This window comes from Arachis hypogaea, chromosome 10 (genome assembly GCF_003086295.3).
Source record: "Arachis hypogaea cultivar Tifrunner chromosome 10, arahy.Tifrunner.gnm2.J5K5, whole genome shotgun sequence".
NCBI classification, from domain to species: Eukaryota; Viridiplantae; Streptophyta; class Magnoliopsida; order Fabales; family Fabaceae; genus Arachis; species Arachis hypogaea.
In genome coordinates this window covers 10,634,696-10,648,871 of record NC_092045.1, presented here as the reverse complement: position 1 = coordinate 10,648,871, position 14,176 = coordinate 10,634,696, and the positions used below count along the sequence as shown (strand labels likewise).

At 24.6% G+C, this 14,176-nt stretch overlaps 1 long non-coding RNA gene across 1 annotated transcript; it reads right to left on the bottom strand.

Annotated features, from left to right (window-relative positions):
* Nucleotides 1-376: 376 nt before the first annotated feature.
* Nucleotides 377-883, bottom strand: LOC140175936 (uncharacterized). The gene is made up of 2 exons (XR_011867060.1): nucleotides 643-883; nucleotides 377-518 (listed from the first exon to the last, which is right to left on the bottom strand). It is a non-coding gene; the product is annotated as an uncharacterized lncRNA (long non-coding RNA).
* Nucleotides 884-14,176: the final 13,293 nt, after the last annotated feature.

Here is a 14,176-nt window from a genome sequence, read left to right as displayed (position 1 = left end):
ACTCCATCGAAATGCCGTCGAAGAATGAATTGTTGTTAAGTTTCAAAATCGTCAAATTCAAAAGCTTTCCAATTCAGGGGAATCTCTTCCGTGAGTCTGTTGTTCAAAAGAGAAATCCAATTAAATTGCTTGCAGTTGCTTAAATCCCAGGAATACTTTCTGTTGGTTCATTGAAGTTCAAGATCAAATTCTGCGGCGTCTTTATGCTACCCGGTTCCTGCAAAATTTCATGAGGACACAAGTTCAGCCATATGATCAAAGTCTCGGAAGTTAGAGAGTGATCCCAAAATAGAAGGATCTTGACAATCCCACTAGGTTGGAACAGTTGTTAAGAGTAGACGAAATAGAACGGAATAGAACCTATATAAAGTGATTATTTTGTAGGAACAGTTCCTTCAAACGATTCCTAGGATCTTGACATAGCCACTTCGAAATTATACTATAGAAGTTTTTGAACTCAGATCCAACGATTCCAAACACACCATCTCTGCCAATGACTCCGGAAACAATCCTTCGAACTGATTGAACCTAACAGAAAGCTCTTCAGCCCCTCCATTTTTTAAGAAGATCTCAATCGGTAACTCACTGAAGAATCTGTTAGACAATATATCAAACTCAAGAAAATCTCAATCGGTAACTCACCGAAGAATCTGTTAGACAATATATCCAACGAGACGAGAGACGAGAGACGAGCAAGACGTGAACTCGTTGGAAACTGGACCCGTAAAATTGTTGGATGAGAGATCGAGTTTGACAAGCGTAAAGCAGAGATTGTCGTCATAGCGACCGAAATTTGGCTGGTGAAGTGGTTACTAGAGAGGTAAAGAGACTAGAGCGAACCGATGAGTATGCATATTTGAGGGGAAAAGACTTCTTTTATCCCGTTTCCAAAACTACAATTTTATTTATATGCTATGAGTATGCATCCGTAATGTCAGATCATCAGAAATATTATATATATATATATATATATATATTATCTTAGGCAATTTACTTCATTAAACGAAATACATATTAATATTATCTAAATGTTTCGAACTAAAAAATGTAACGTCAAAATTTTAAAAGCACATTTTAATTTGATTTATTATAACATAAAGTAAATCGAATCTAATGAATTTAAATTAAGTGAAAAATATTGTTAAACAAAAATTCTAAACAAAAATAGAATCAAGGGAATTTGATTTAAGTTTATGTTAAAATGATAGCAAATCGAATAAATTTGTTTTAATTTATAAGTAAGAGTAAATAGAATTCAATAGATTTAATTTAGCCAACTAAAAAAAACCTAAAATAATTCAAAACTAATGGATTCAATTTAATGATTTTGTAATAGACACCCATTATTTCTATTTATTAGTTGTTTCTGTGTCCCATTATTTATACATTACTGATTTTTTTTATCATTGTTTCCATGCAATACAATTTGTATATGTACCTTCTTTTTTTATCTATTATTTCATCAAATTATATTGAGTGTCCATTATGTATATCTTTGTATTTTATATATAATATTTTATATATACTATTTTTACTTTATATCAATTTTAAATTTATAAATTTTTTACTTTATAAAAAATAATGATAATGAGTAAAAATAATATCATTTATATAAGTATTTAAAATAAAAAATTAAATTGAGAGTATAATTTAAACTTTAAAATAAGTTAAACAATATTTATACATAATTACATAACAATTAATTTAGTATATAATTTTATATATATATATAATATTTTTACAAAAAATATGAGTACTAATAGTACAAGAATATAAAAAAAATTTTAAGAGAAGGAGTACACAAAATATCAAAAATTTATAATAATAAAAACTCAAAAATATTTAAAAAAATTATTTAATACTCAAAAGTATTATTTTAATACTTTTGAATTTTTATTATTATAAATTTTTAGTATTTTGTTTACTCCTTATTTTAGAGATTTTTAATATTCTTATATTATTAGTATTCATATTTTTAGGAAAAATATTATATATACATCAATAATTAAATACTAAATTAATCGTTATGTAATTATCTATAAATATTGTTTAACTTATTTTAAAATCTAAATTATACTTTTAACTTAATTTTTTATTTTAAATATTTATATAAATCATACTATTTCTACTCATTATTACTCTTTTTTATAAAGTAGAAAAATTTATAAATTAAAAATTGATATAAAGTAAAAATATTATATATAAAATATAAAGATGTACATGATGAATATTCAATACAATTTGATAAAATAATAAATAAAAAAAAAAGTATACTTATGAATATTGTATATGAAACTGTGATAAAATAAAAAGAAACATTAGTAATGTATAAATCAAATTATGAAAATTGAAACAATGAGTGTCGATTTACAAACACCATCAAATCAAATTTATTGGTTTCAAATTACTTTAGGCGTTTTTTCGGTTAGTTAAATCGAATCTATTGAATTCGATTACTCTTAATTATAAATCGAAACAAATTCATTCGATTTGTTGTCATTTTAACCATGTACTTAAATTTAATCCACTTAATTTGATTTTTATTCACCAATATTTCTTACCTTACTTCGTGTTTCAATAAATCGAATTTAATCAATTTGATTTATATAAAAATATACTTTTTAGAACTTTGACATTATATTTTTTAGTTTGAGATAATATTAATATGCATTTGATTTAATGAGGTGAATTATCCTATTATCTTAATATATATATATATATTATATTTTAATTTATTTTTTATTTATTAAATATGAGAAAGTACGAGGAGTCAATAGAATATTTATACAATACGTACAATGGAGGTTTATGAAGTATTAGAGATATAATCATTAGTGTTACCTTTTTTCATCGGCTGAAATTTTTGGGATAAGTGATATCATAACATAGTATTAGAACGTTAGATCAGATTATTCTAAATAGTATGGGAATAATAAACATAATAAACACTTTATTATTTATTCAAACGATCTTAAATTTGAATCTTATAAATAACAAAATATTATCTTAATAATATTTTTTTCAACATATTAATATATAAAAATTTTTATTTTTTATATATTTAAAATTATACTAAGAACATGTCGGTTTATAAATAAAAGGAAGAGAGTAGAGACTATAATTTTTTATTTTTCTTATTTTTTATTTCTCTTTTTCAGAACTAGCATTGATTACAATATTCCAAAAACATACAAGAATTTAATTGATTTTTAGTGTAATGCACTATTCAATCATATAATCTTGGTATATGGGTCCTCTTTCCGATTCCTTACGTTTTCTTCATTTTATTTAGGCAACAATTATTCAATAATTTTAGTTATGGATATGTTTGAATAAATTGTTAGTATTTTCTTTAAATGGAAATATGGAATGGCGAGATAAATATATATATGTTACATAAACAAGCCGACAAGTATATTATGAAATTTTGTGTTGTTAGATAGAGATCAAGATTTTTATAGGATACAGAGAAGGATAGGAACAAGCCAACATACAACTTATGATCCACTTGTTATTTTTGCATAATCAAAGGGTAATTTAAATTTTGTATTTTATTAGTTTTTTTTTATTATCATGTAGTTGATGTAACAATTTACAAACTGTTAACACATTATTAATAATATATAATACATATTTAACTCTTTATTTTATTTTTTTAATTTGATTTAAACTCTTTCTTTTTATATATTATCCACTTTTATTTAAATAAATAAATATGGATAAAACATGAAATATTAATAAATACATAAACCTTATAAATGATAAACAATTTATATATAAAGAGCAAACAACGGTATACCATTGAAATTTTATATAAAAAAAATCCATTTTCTTTCGGTGAATTTTATGGTATCTTTTGTTTTAGATTTTTAGTATTTAAATTATTTAAATTATCTTTAAAATAAAAAATATTTAAAATTTATTAATATCAACTAATTACCTATTTTAAGAAATTAGGCACCACAATAATCATTTTTTTCTTTTTTAATAAATAATGAAAAAGACTCTACTACGTACCAATAGCTAGATGCTCTCGTATAATTGATCAAACTAAATATTATAAATAGTAAAAAAAACTAAATATTATAAATAAAAATTTAATTTTTTATATAATTCAAATAACATAATTTTTTTATATTTATCTAAGAAGTTGCAGGTTCAAATTTTTTTATCTTTAGTAATATATATATCTATAAATAAATATATTTATAAGCAGTATATACAATAATATACATATATATATAAGCGTTTTTTTCTTTTTATTTGGGTTGGATAGAGTGGGTTATTACTTGTTATTTCAAAATGACCCTCTCCTTAAACAGATTCACTTAGAATCTCTCTCTCTCAACCAGTCTTCTACTAATCTAATAATTAAATTTAAGAAAACTCGACGTTAAATTCAGTTCTTGTATATATATGTGAAAACATGTACAAGAAACTAAACTTTTAACTTTTTAATTAAATAAAAGATTAAGACTAATTTGTCACATTAAAAATACATCAGGGACTATTAATCTTTTTATTTTATTAAAAATTAATATATCAAATATGCGAAAAGATAAGAAACAAAACTTTTAATATTTTATTAGAAAATAATCTTTTACAAATAAAAATGATTGAAAGATAAGTTAGAAATGTATTTTATTATTTGAGTAAAGTATTAATTCGGTTTCTCTCCATTTTTTTGAATGACAACGCGATTCTTAATCAAAAACACGTTTCATTACGGTACTGACTCTGTATTACGTCTGTCAATTCGGTCCTTCTGTCACTTTTATGGTGGAAATTCGACAAAAATTACTGACGTGTCAGATTCAAAAATAGATAGGGATTTAATTGTCTCTAAATATAAATTGGTTAAGGGTTTATTTGTCCTTATTATTCTTTAAATAATATTTTTAATTATTTTTTTATTTATTATATTAATATTTTTTTAATAAATTATTAAATGTATGGTATAATAAGTACAAACTAATTAATAAATTATTTAAATTTAAAAATATCATTTATTATGAAACCAAATAAATAATTTTTAAATATAATTTTTAAATATATAAATAATAAATATTAAAATTTAGTTAATATATTAATAATAATAACCCTATGATATACTATTAGTATTATGATTTAGTTAATTTTTACAATAAAGTGAAAACTAATGAACATATTATTTGATATATAGTAAACTTTTTTATTAATAACAAATTTAATTTTTTATCTCTTTAAACTAAATTAATAATTTTATTTGATATCATTATACTAAAATATACTATGAGTAGACTATTAATACTAAATAAAATAAAATATAATAGAATTATTAATTTAGTTTAAAGAGATAAAAAATTAAATTTGTTATTAGTCAAAAAAATTTACTATATATCAAATAATGTGTTCATTAGTTATAATACTAATAATATATCATGGAGTTATTATTATTAATGTATTAATTGAATTTTAATAATTATTATTTATATATTTAAAAATTATATTTAAAAATTAGTTATTTGATTTCATAATAAATAATATTTTTAAATTTGAATAATTTATTAACTAGTTTATACTTATTATATTATATATTTAATAATTTATTAAAAAAATATTAATATAATAAATAAAAAATAATTAAAAAATATTGTTTAAAAAATAATAAAAATAAATAAATTTAAATTAATTTAAATTTAGAGACAATTAAATTTTTATCTATTTTTAAATTTGACATATCAATAATTTTCGTTAAATTTTTGCCGTAAAAATGATAGAAAGATTGAATTGACAGATAAAATATAGAGTCAAAACCTGTAATAAAATATGTTTTTGTCATTTAAAAAAAATAGAGAGAAATCGAATTGATACTTTACTCTTATTATTATCATTTTTTTTATAAAGTTACGGTAGTATTTTTGGTGACTAAGTTACAGTAGTATTTGATAAGCTTAAAAGCGAAGGGAGTGAAAAAAAATATGATTTAAAGAGTGAGATGCGTGTGAAGCGTGTGTATTTTGAGAAAGGAGAAGAACAATGTTGGTTTAGGGCCTTATCTGCAAACTGTGAATGATGCAAAAGAAGAATCCGCCAATACAGCAACCGCCTTAAGTAAATAAGGTGTGGGGCCTACGTTTTCACTTCCTCGATATATGTCACAATCTTATTCTTTCCATTCAGTTTTCAAGCCCAATCCAAAAACCATCTCACACGGATTCTTTCCTATGTTAGAATTTAGTGAATCATATTTCTCTTTTGTTAAGTCAGTTGGTTTAAGAATTAGTTCATTAATTTGTTTAAAAACATATTATGAATTTAAATTTTGTTTTAAATTATAATTTATGACAGATTAATTTTTGATTTCTTAAATTAAAAAATAACAAAATTCACTTAGATAATTGTACTTTTTATTCAAGATTTAATAGAAAAGATATTTCATGAATCAATTAAATAAAATCTACCAAGATTATAAGAACAGAAACATTAAAAAATTAAATGAACTTAAAATTGATACATATTAAAAAGGATTAGAGTTGATAATAGATCGGATTCGATCCAAAAATTACGAATAAAATCTGATCTTTAAATTCATATATCTACAAAAAAAATAAATAAATAAAAATTATATATAGTTAAATTATTACCTATATCTAACAAACAAATCCTAAATCCCTTCTCCTTTTTCGGCTCACCGCCTCCCTACTTCAATTCCAATCTCATCTCACCCCTCTCTAAGTCACCGTCTTATAGTTATAAAAAAATTGGTTATTCAATTTTCTTAATTCTTGTTTGAATTATGGGTCTGTTTGTTGGTACGAAGAAAGAGAATTTATTTGATCTTTTTCTTAATTTTTGGTATGATTTTGTACTTTTGTTTGAGGTTTTTTTATTAAATTAATAGTTAAAATCATTCTTAAAAGATACTTATATTTTTATATGAATTTTCGAATAATAAAATTAATCAAAATCGTTCTCAAAAGATGACGGATATGATCACATTAGTCCTTTCATCAATTTGTCTGCTGAACTGGTTAATATTGGGTGACGTGTTCCGTTAAATGTCCGCGTAGCACAGTAACAAAATGACACCGTTTTGAATCAATAATCTCCAGGAGTTGAGACGACATCATTTAGTGTCCAGAAAAGATTTAAAACGTTGCAACCCATCACCCCCTCTGTTAACAAGCATCTCACTCTATTTCGCTCCAAAATATGTCATCTCCCTCAAACTATACCCTAAGCCTTTGACCTAACACTTGAAGCAGGCCATCAATCTTCGTCAGCGTTGGAAGACCAATAAAATAGAAGAGGTATCGGTACTGAATATAGAGGTAATCGTCTCCTAGAGCAACATTGATAGTGGAGGAAGCCATCTCAACTTTTATAGATAAGGATGAATTCTTTTTCTTGTTTTTTGAGTTATTCTGTGGTGTGATGTCTTGGTAGTAGCGTGACTCATGGGTTCATCTGATTGTGGGTAAGATTTGGGGTGACTAACAGTTTGTATGACTATTCTTGTTTGATATGAGTGGGTTAGAATGCTTTGCTGTTACTGGCATTTGTGATGATTTGTTAGGTAGGAATTTTCCATTTTAGTGATGGTTCTACTCAATTGTTGCATGTTTGTTTTGGATTTAGGGTTTATTTTGGTATGTTTTTCTGTGTTTGTTAATGAGATTATCGTCTCTGTTATTATAGATGGAGGGTCCTCTCATAATTTTTGTCTTTCACCATGGTGAAATGTTTAAAAACTCTGTTGATAGAGATATGATATATGAACCCGACAACACTGAAGTCTTGATGGGTGTTAATGGAGACACACTTGATGTGTTTTATGTAAGGGGCTACTATAAGGAATTGGGATACATTGAAGCTAGAAACTGTTGGTGGAAAGCTTCTGGAGTACCCCTCTCATCTGGTTTGAGAAACTTAGTCACAGATGCAGATTTGGTTGCAATGTGTAAGGATTGTAGGAGAAACCAACATGTGATCAATATTTACTTTCAGCACTGTATTTCACAGCCATATATAGTAGACAACATGGTTGAGGGTGTTGTCAATGTAGAAGCATAAAATAGCAAGCAACAGAAATCTTCCCAAATTAAGAAATGCCATTCTGAACCTGCCAAGATGGCCACTACTGGTCACCTTGAGTCGAACAAACAAACCCTTCTGTCCACTAAGACAATTTCACAGCCCAGTTCTCAACCCAACAAGCCAACTATGAAGTCTAACTCTCAACCCAAAAAACCAACAAAGAAGTCCAATTCTCAGCCCACTATGAAGGCCCACAAGCTCAGCTAGGCCACAACTCAGCCCATGAAGGTTCCTTTGCAGCCCATCAAACCCCACCCTCAACTCAAGAAGGTCACCCGTCAAGACAGTACAGTTCCACCTCAATTCAATACACCATCTGAAACAGCCAAAAACTCACAAGATAATAGTAATAAGAACAAAGATGATGGTAGTGACTGCAGACTGACCAGATCTGGGAGGCATGTCAAAGAAGTTTCCATCCAGAAAGAAGACAGTGACTCTCATAACTCATATAAAAGTACTGAAGATGAATTGTATAGGCCTCCTAAAATTATAGGAGACAACCTGTATAGCAGTGATAGTGATAGTGAGACTGACAATAGGAATAATGGTGAAAGAAAGGACTCTAAATCTGAACTCAAAGAGAAGCATAGGCCTCCTAAGACAAAATTAGGGGATAAAAAAATAAAAACTGATGACTCTAGCTATGAGGGTTCTAAAGATGCACAAAGCTTTGATTCCGGTATGCTTACTTCCTTAGGGTTAGTGGTTACTTAATTTATTTGGCATTTGTGGTTTGGTTACCTTACGTGTTGAACTTTTTTTTGGCAGATTTAGATGAGGATGATGATGACCTTAAAGGTGACTCAGATGCTGACTCATGGCATTCAGAAGATTCTGGTAAATAGTTGGACTCTAATGAGAAATCACCAACAGTATACCCTCAATTTAATGAGAAAATTAAGTTTGGGCAACTGAAATTTGAGATTAGTATGATATTTAAGTCAAAGTCTGAATTTATGCAAGCCACTAGGGATTACACAATTCATTGGAGTAGGAATATTTCATTCGTAAAGAATCATAAAGTTAGAGTTATAGCTGTTTGTAAGAGTGATGATTGTCCATGGGTTGTATATTGTACATGTAACAAACCAGATGGGTCTTGACAAATTAAAATTCTAGTTGATAATCACACCTGTCCAAGGAGGAGGAAGAATAAAGCTGTCACCCAAACATGGACACTTAGTAAATTAGTACTTAAACTTAGGAAACATCCCACTATGAATTACCGAGAGGTTTATGACTGGTTTGTTAGAAAGTGTAATGTATATTTGAATAACACATGCATTACTAGAGCTTTAAAAGCTGCTAGAAAAGTCGTAGAAGGTGATGAAATAGTACAGTATGGGTTGGTGTGGGACTATGCTAATGAACTACTGACTAGCAATCTTGGATCCACAATACAAGTTGGTGTCATCTCCATGTCCGAAATCCCTTTTCTGTTTGAACGATTCTATATCTGTCTCGATACTTGTAAGAGGGGGGTTTAAGACAGGTTGTAGACCTTTGATAGGACTGGATAAGGCATTTCTGAAGACATTATATAAGGGGTAAATCCTTATAGCATTTGGACAGAATACTAACAATCACATTTTTGTGATTGCTTATGCTATTGTAAGTGTAGAAAATAAAGATAATTAACAGTAATTTCTAGAACTACTATACAAAAATCTGAGAGACTACAAAAAACACAAATAGTATTTCATATCGGACATACAAAAAGGTAAAGATGATATTGACATGCATTAATACAATCTGAGTATCGATTTGATTTAATGAATATCTTTTGAGAAACTATTTTGATTTAATGAAATTTTTTAATAGACTAATTTAACTTATTATCTTTTCGTGTGTTATCTATAAAGTTTAATTTCTACCGTTTAAAAAGTGTTTTCAAGAGTCCACCATCGATTTTCTACGTGTAATATTTACGGCACAATTTTTTAAAGCAGTGGTCGAAGACAACTAATAAAAGATCTCGTATAAAAATATGCAAGATAAAAAACTACTAATAAATTTAATAAAAATATAAACAGAATTAAATTAATATACTATAATTTTTTATTTTTCTTATTTTTGGAATAAGTGGTATCATGACATGGTATTAGAACGCTAAATCTGATAATTATTCTAAATAGTATGAAAAATAATAAACATAGTAAACACTTTATTATTTATTCAAACGATTTTAAATTTGAGTCTTATAAATAACAAAATATTATCTTAATAATATTTTTTTCAACATATTAATATATAAAAATTTTTATTTTTTATATATTTAAAATTATACTAAGAATATGTCGGTTTATAAATAAAAGGAAGAGAGTAGAGACTATAATTTTCTATTTTTCTTATTTTTTATTTCTCTTTTTCAGAACTAGCATTGATTACAATATTCCAAAAACATACAAGAATTTAATTGATTTTTAGTGTAATGCACTATTCAATCATATCATCTTGGTATATGGGTCCTCTTTCCGATTCCTTACGTTTTCTTCATTTTATTTAGGCAACAATTATTCAATAATTTTAGTTATGGATATGTTTGAATAAATTGTTAGTATTTTCTTTAAATGGAAATATGGAATGGCGAGATAAATATATATATGTTACATAAACAAGCCGACAAGTATATTATGAAATTTTGTGTTGTTAGATAGAGATCAAGATTTTTATAGGATACAGAGAAGGATAGGAACAAGCCAACATACAACTTATGATCCACTTGTTATTTTTGCATAATCAAAGGGTAATTTAAATTTTGTATTTTATTAGTTTTTTTTTATTATCATGTAGTTGATGTAACAATTTACAAACTGTTAACACATTATTAATAATATATAATACATATTTAACTCTTTATTTTATTTTTTTAATTTGATTTAAACTCTTTCTTTTTATATATTATCCACTTTTATTTAAATAAATAAATATGGATAAAACATGAAATATTAATAAATACATAAACCTTATAAATGATAAACAATTTATATATAAAGAGCAAACAACGGTATACCATTGAAATTTTATATAAAAAAAATCCATTTTCTTTCGGTGAATTTTATGGTATCTTTTGTTTTAGATTTTTAGTATTTAAATTATTTAAATTATCTTTAAAATAAAAAATATTTAAAATTTATTAATATCAACTAATTACCTATTTTAAGAAATTAGGCACCACAATAATCATTTTTTTCTTTTTTAATAAATAATGAAAAAGACTCTACTACGTACCAATAGCTAGATGCTCTCGTATAATTGATCAAACTAAATATTATAAATAGTAAAAAAAACTAAATATTATAAATAAAAATTTAATTTTTTATATAATTCAAATAACATAATTTTTTTATATTTATCTAAGAAGTTGCAGGTTCAAATTTTTTTATCTTTAGTAATATATATATCTATAAATAAATATATTTATAAGCAGTATATACAATAATATACATATATATATAAGCGTTTTTTTCTTTTTATTTGGGTTGGATAGAGTGGGTTATTACTTGTTATTTCAAAATGACCCTCTCCTTAAACAGATTCACTTAGAATCTCTCTCTCTCAACCAGTCTTCTACTAATCTAATAATTAAATTTAAGAAAACTCGACGTTAAATTCAGTTCTTGTATATATATGTGAAAACATGTACAAGAAACTAAACTTTTAACTTTTTAATTAAATAAAAGATTAAGACTAATTTGTCACATTAAAAATACATCAGGGACTATTAATCTTTTTATTTTATTAAAAATTAATATATCAAATATGCGAAAAGATAAGAAACAAAACTTTTAATATTTTATTAGAAAATAATCTTTTACAAATAAAAATGATTGAAAGATAAGTTAGAAATGTATTTTATTATTTGAGTAAAGTATTAATTCGGTTTCTCTCCATTTTTTTGAATGACAACGCGATTCTTAATCAAAAACACGTTTCATTACGGTACTGACTCTGTATTACGTCTGTCAATTCGGTCCTTCTGTCACTTTTATGGTGGAAATTCGACAAAAATTACTGACGTGTCAGATTCAAAAATAGATAGGGATTTAATTGTCTCTAAATATAAATTGGTTAAGGGTTTATTTGTCCTTATTATTCTTTAAATAATATTTTTAATTATTTTTTTATTTATTATATTAATATTTTTTTAATAAATTATTAAATGTATGGTATAATAAGTACAAACTAATTAATAAATTATTTAAATTTAAAAATATCATTTATTATGAAACCAAATAAATAATTTTTAAATATAATTTTTAAATATATAAATAATAAATATTAAAATTTAGTTAATATATTAATAATAATAACCCTATGATATACTATTAGTATTATGATTTAGTTAATTTTTACAATAAAGTGAAAACTAATGAACATATTATTTGATATATAGTAAACTTTTTTTATTAATAACAAATTTAATTTTTTATCTCTTTAAACTAAATTAATAATTTTATTTGATATCATTATACTAAAATATACTATGAGTAGACTATTAATACTAAATAAAATAAAATATAATAGAATTATTAATTTAGTTTAAAGAGATAAAAAATTAAATTTGTTATTAGTCAAAAAAATTTACTATATATCAAATAATGTGTTCATTAGTTATAATACTAATAATATATCATGGAGTTATTATTATTAATGTATTAATTGAATTTTAATAATTATTATTTATATATTTAAAAATTATATTTAAAAATTAGTTATTTGATTTCATAATAAATAATATTTTTAAATTTGAATAATTTATTAACTAGTTTATACTTATTATATTATATATTTAATAATTTATTAAAAAATATTAATATAATAAATAAAAAATAATTAAAAAATATTGTTTAAAAAATAATAAAAATAAATAAATTTAAATTAATTTAAATTTAGAGACAATTAAATTTTTATCTATTTTTAAATTTGACATATCAATAATTTTCGTTAAATTTTTGCCGTAAAAATGATAGAAAGATTGAATTGACAGATAAAATATAGAGTCAAAACCTGTAATAAAATATGTTTTTGTCATTTAAAAAAATAGAGAGAAATCGAATTGATACTTTACTCTTATTATTATCATTTTTTTTATAAAGTTACGGTAGTATTTTTGGTGACTAAGTTACAGTAGTATTTGATAAGCTTAAAAGCGAAGGGAGTGAAAAAAAATATGATTTAAAGAGTGAGATGCGTGTGAAGCGTGTGTATTTTGAGAAAGGAGAAGAACAATGTTGGTTTAGGGCCTTATCTGCAAACTGTGAATGATGCAAAAGAAGAATCCGCCAATACAGCAACCGCCTTAAGTAAATAAGGTGTGGGGCCTACGTTTTCACTTCCTCGATATATGTCACAATCTTATTCTTTCCATTCAGTTTTCAAGCCCAATCCAAAAACCATCTCACACGGATTCTTTCCTATGTTAGAATTTAGTGAATCATATTTCTCTTTTGTTAAGTCAGTTGGTTTAAGAATTAGTTCATTAATTTGTTTAAAAACATATTATGAATTTAAATTTTGTTTTAAATTATAATTTATGACAGATTAATTTTTGATTTCTTAAATTAAAAAATAACAAAATTCACTTAGATAATTGTACTTTTTATTCAAGATTTAATAGAAAAGATATTTCATGAATCAATTAAATAAAATCTACCAAGATTATAAGAACAGAAACATTAAAAAATTAAATGAACTTAAAATTGATACATATTAAAAAGGATTAGAGTTGATAATAGATCGGATTCGATCCAAAAATTACGAATAAAATCTGATCTTTAAATTCATATATCTACAAAAAAAATAAATAAATAAAAATTATATATAGTTAAATTATTACCTATATCTAACAAACAAATCCTAAATCCCTTCTCCTTTTTCGGCTCACCGCCTCCCTACTTCAATTCCAATCTCATCTCACCCCTCTCTAAGTCACCGTCTTATAGTTATAAAAAAATTGGTTATTCAATTTTCTTAATTCTTGTTTGAATTATGGGTCTGTTTGTTGGTACGAAGAAAGAGAATTTATTTGATCTTTTTCTTAATTTTTGGTATGATTTTGTACTTTTGTTTGAGGTTTTTTTATTAAATTAAT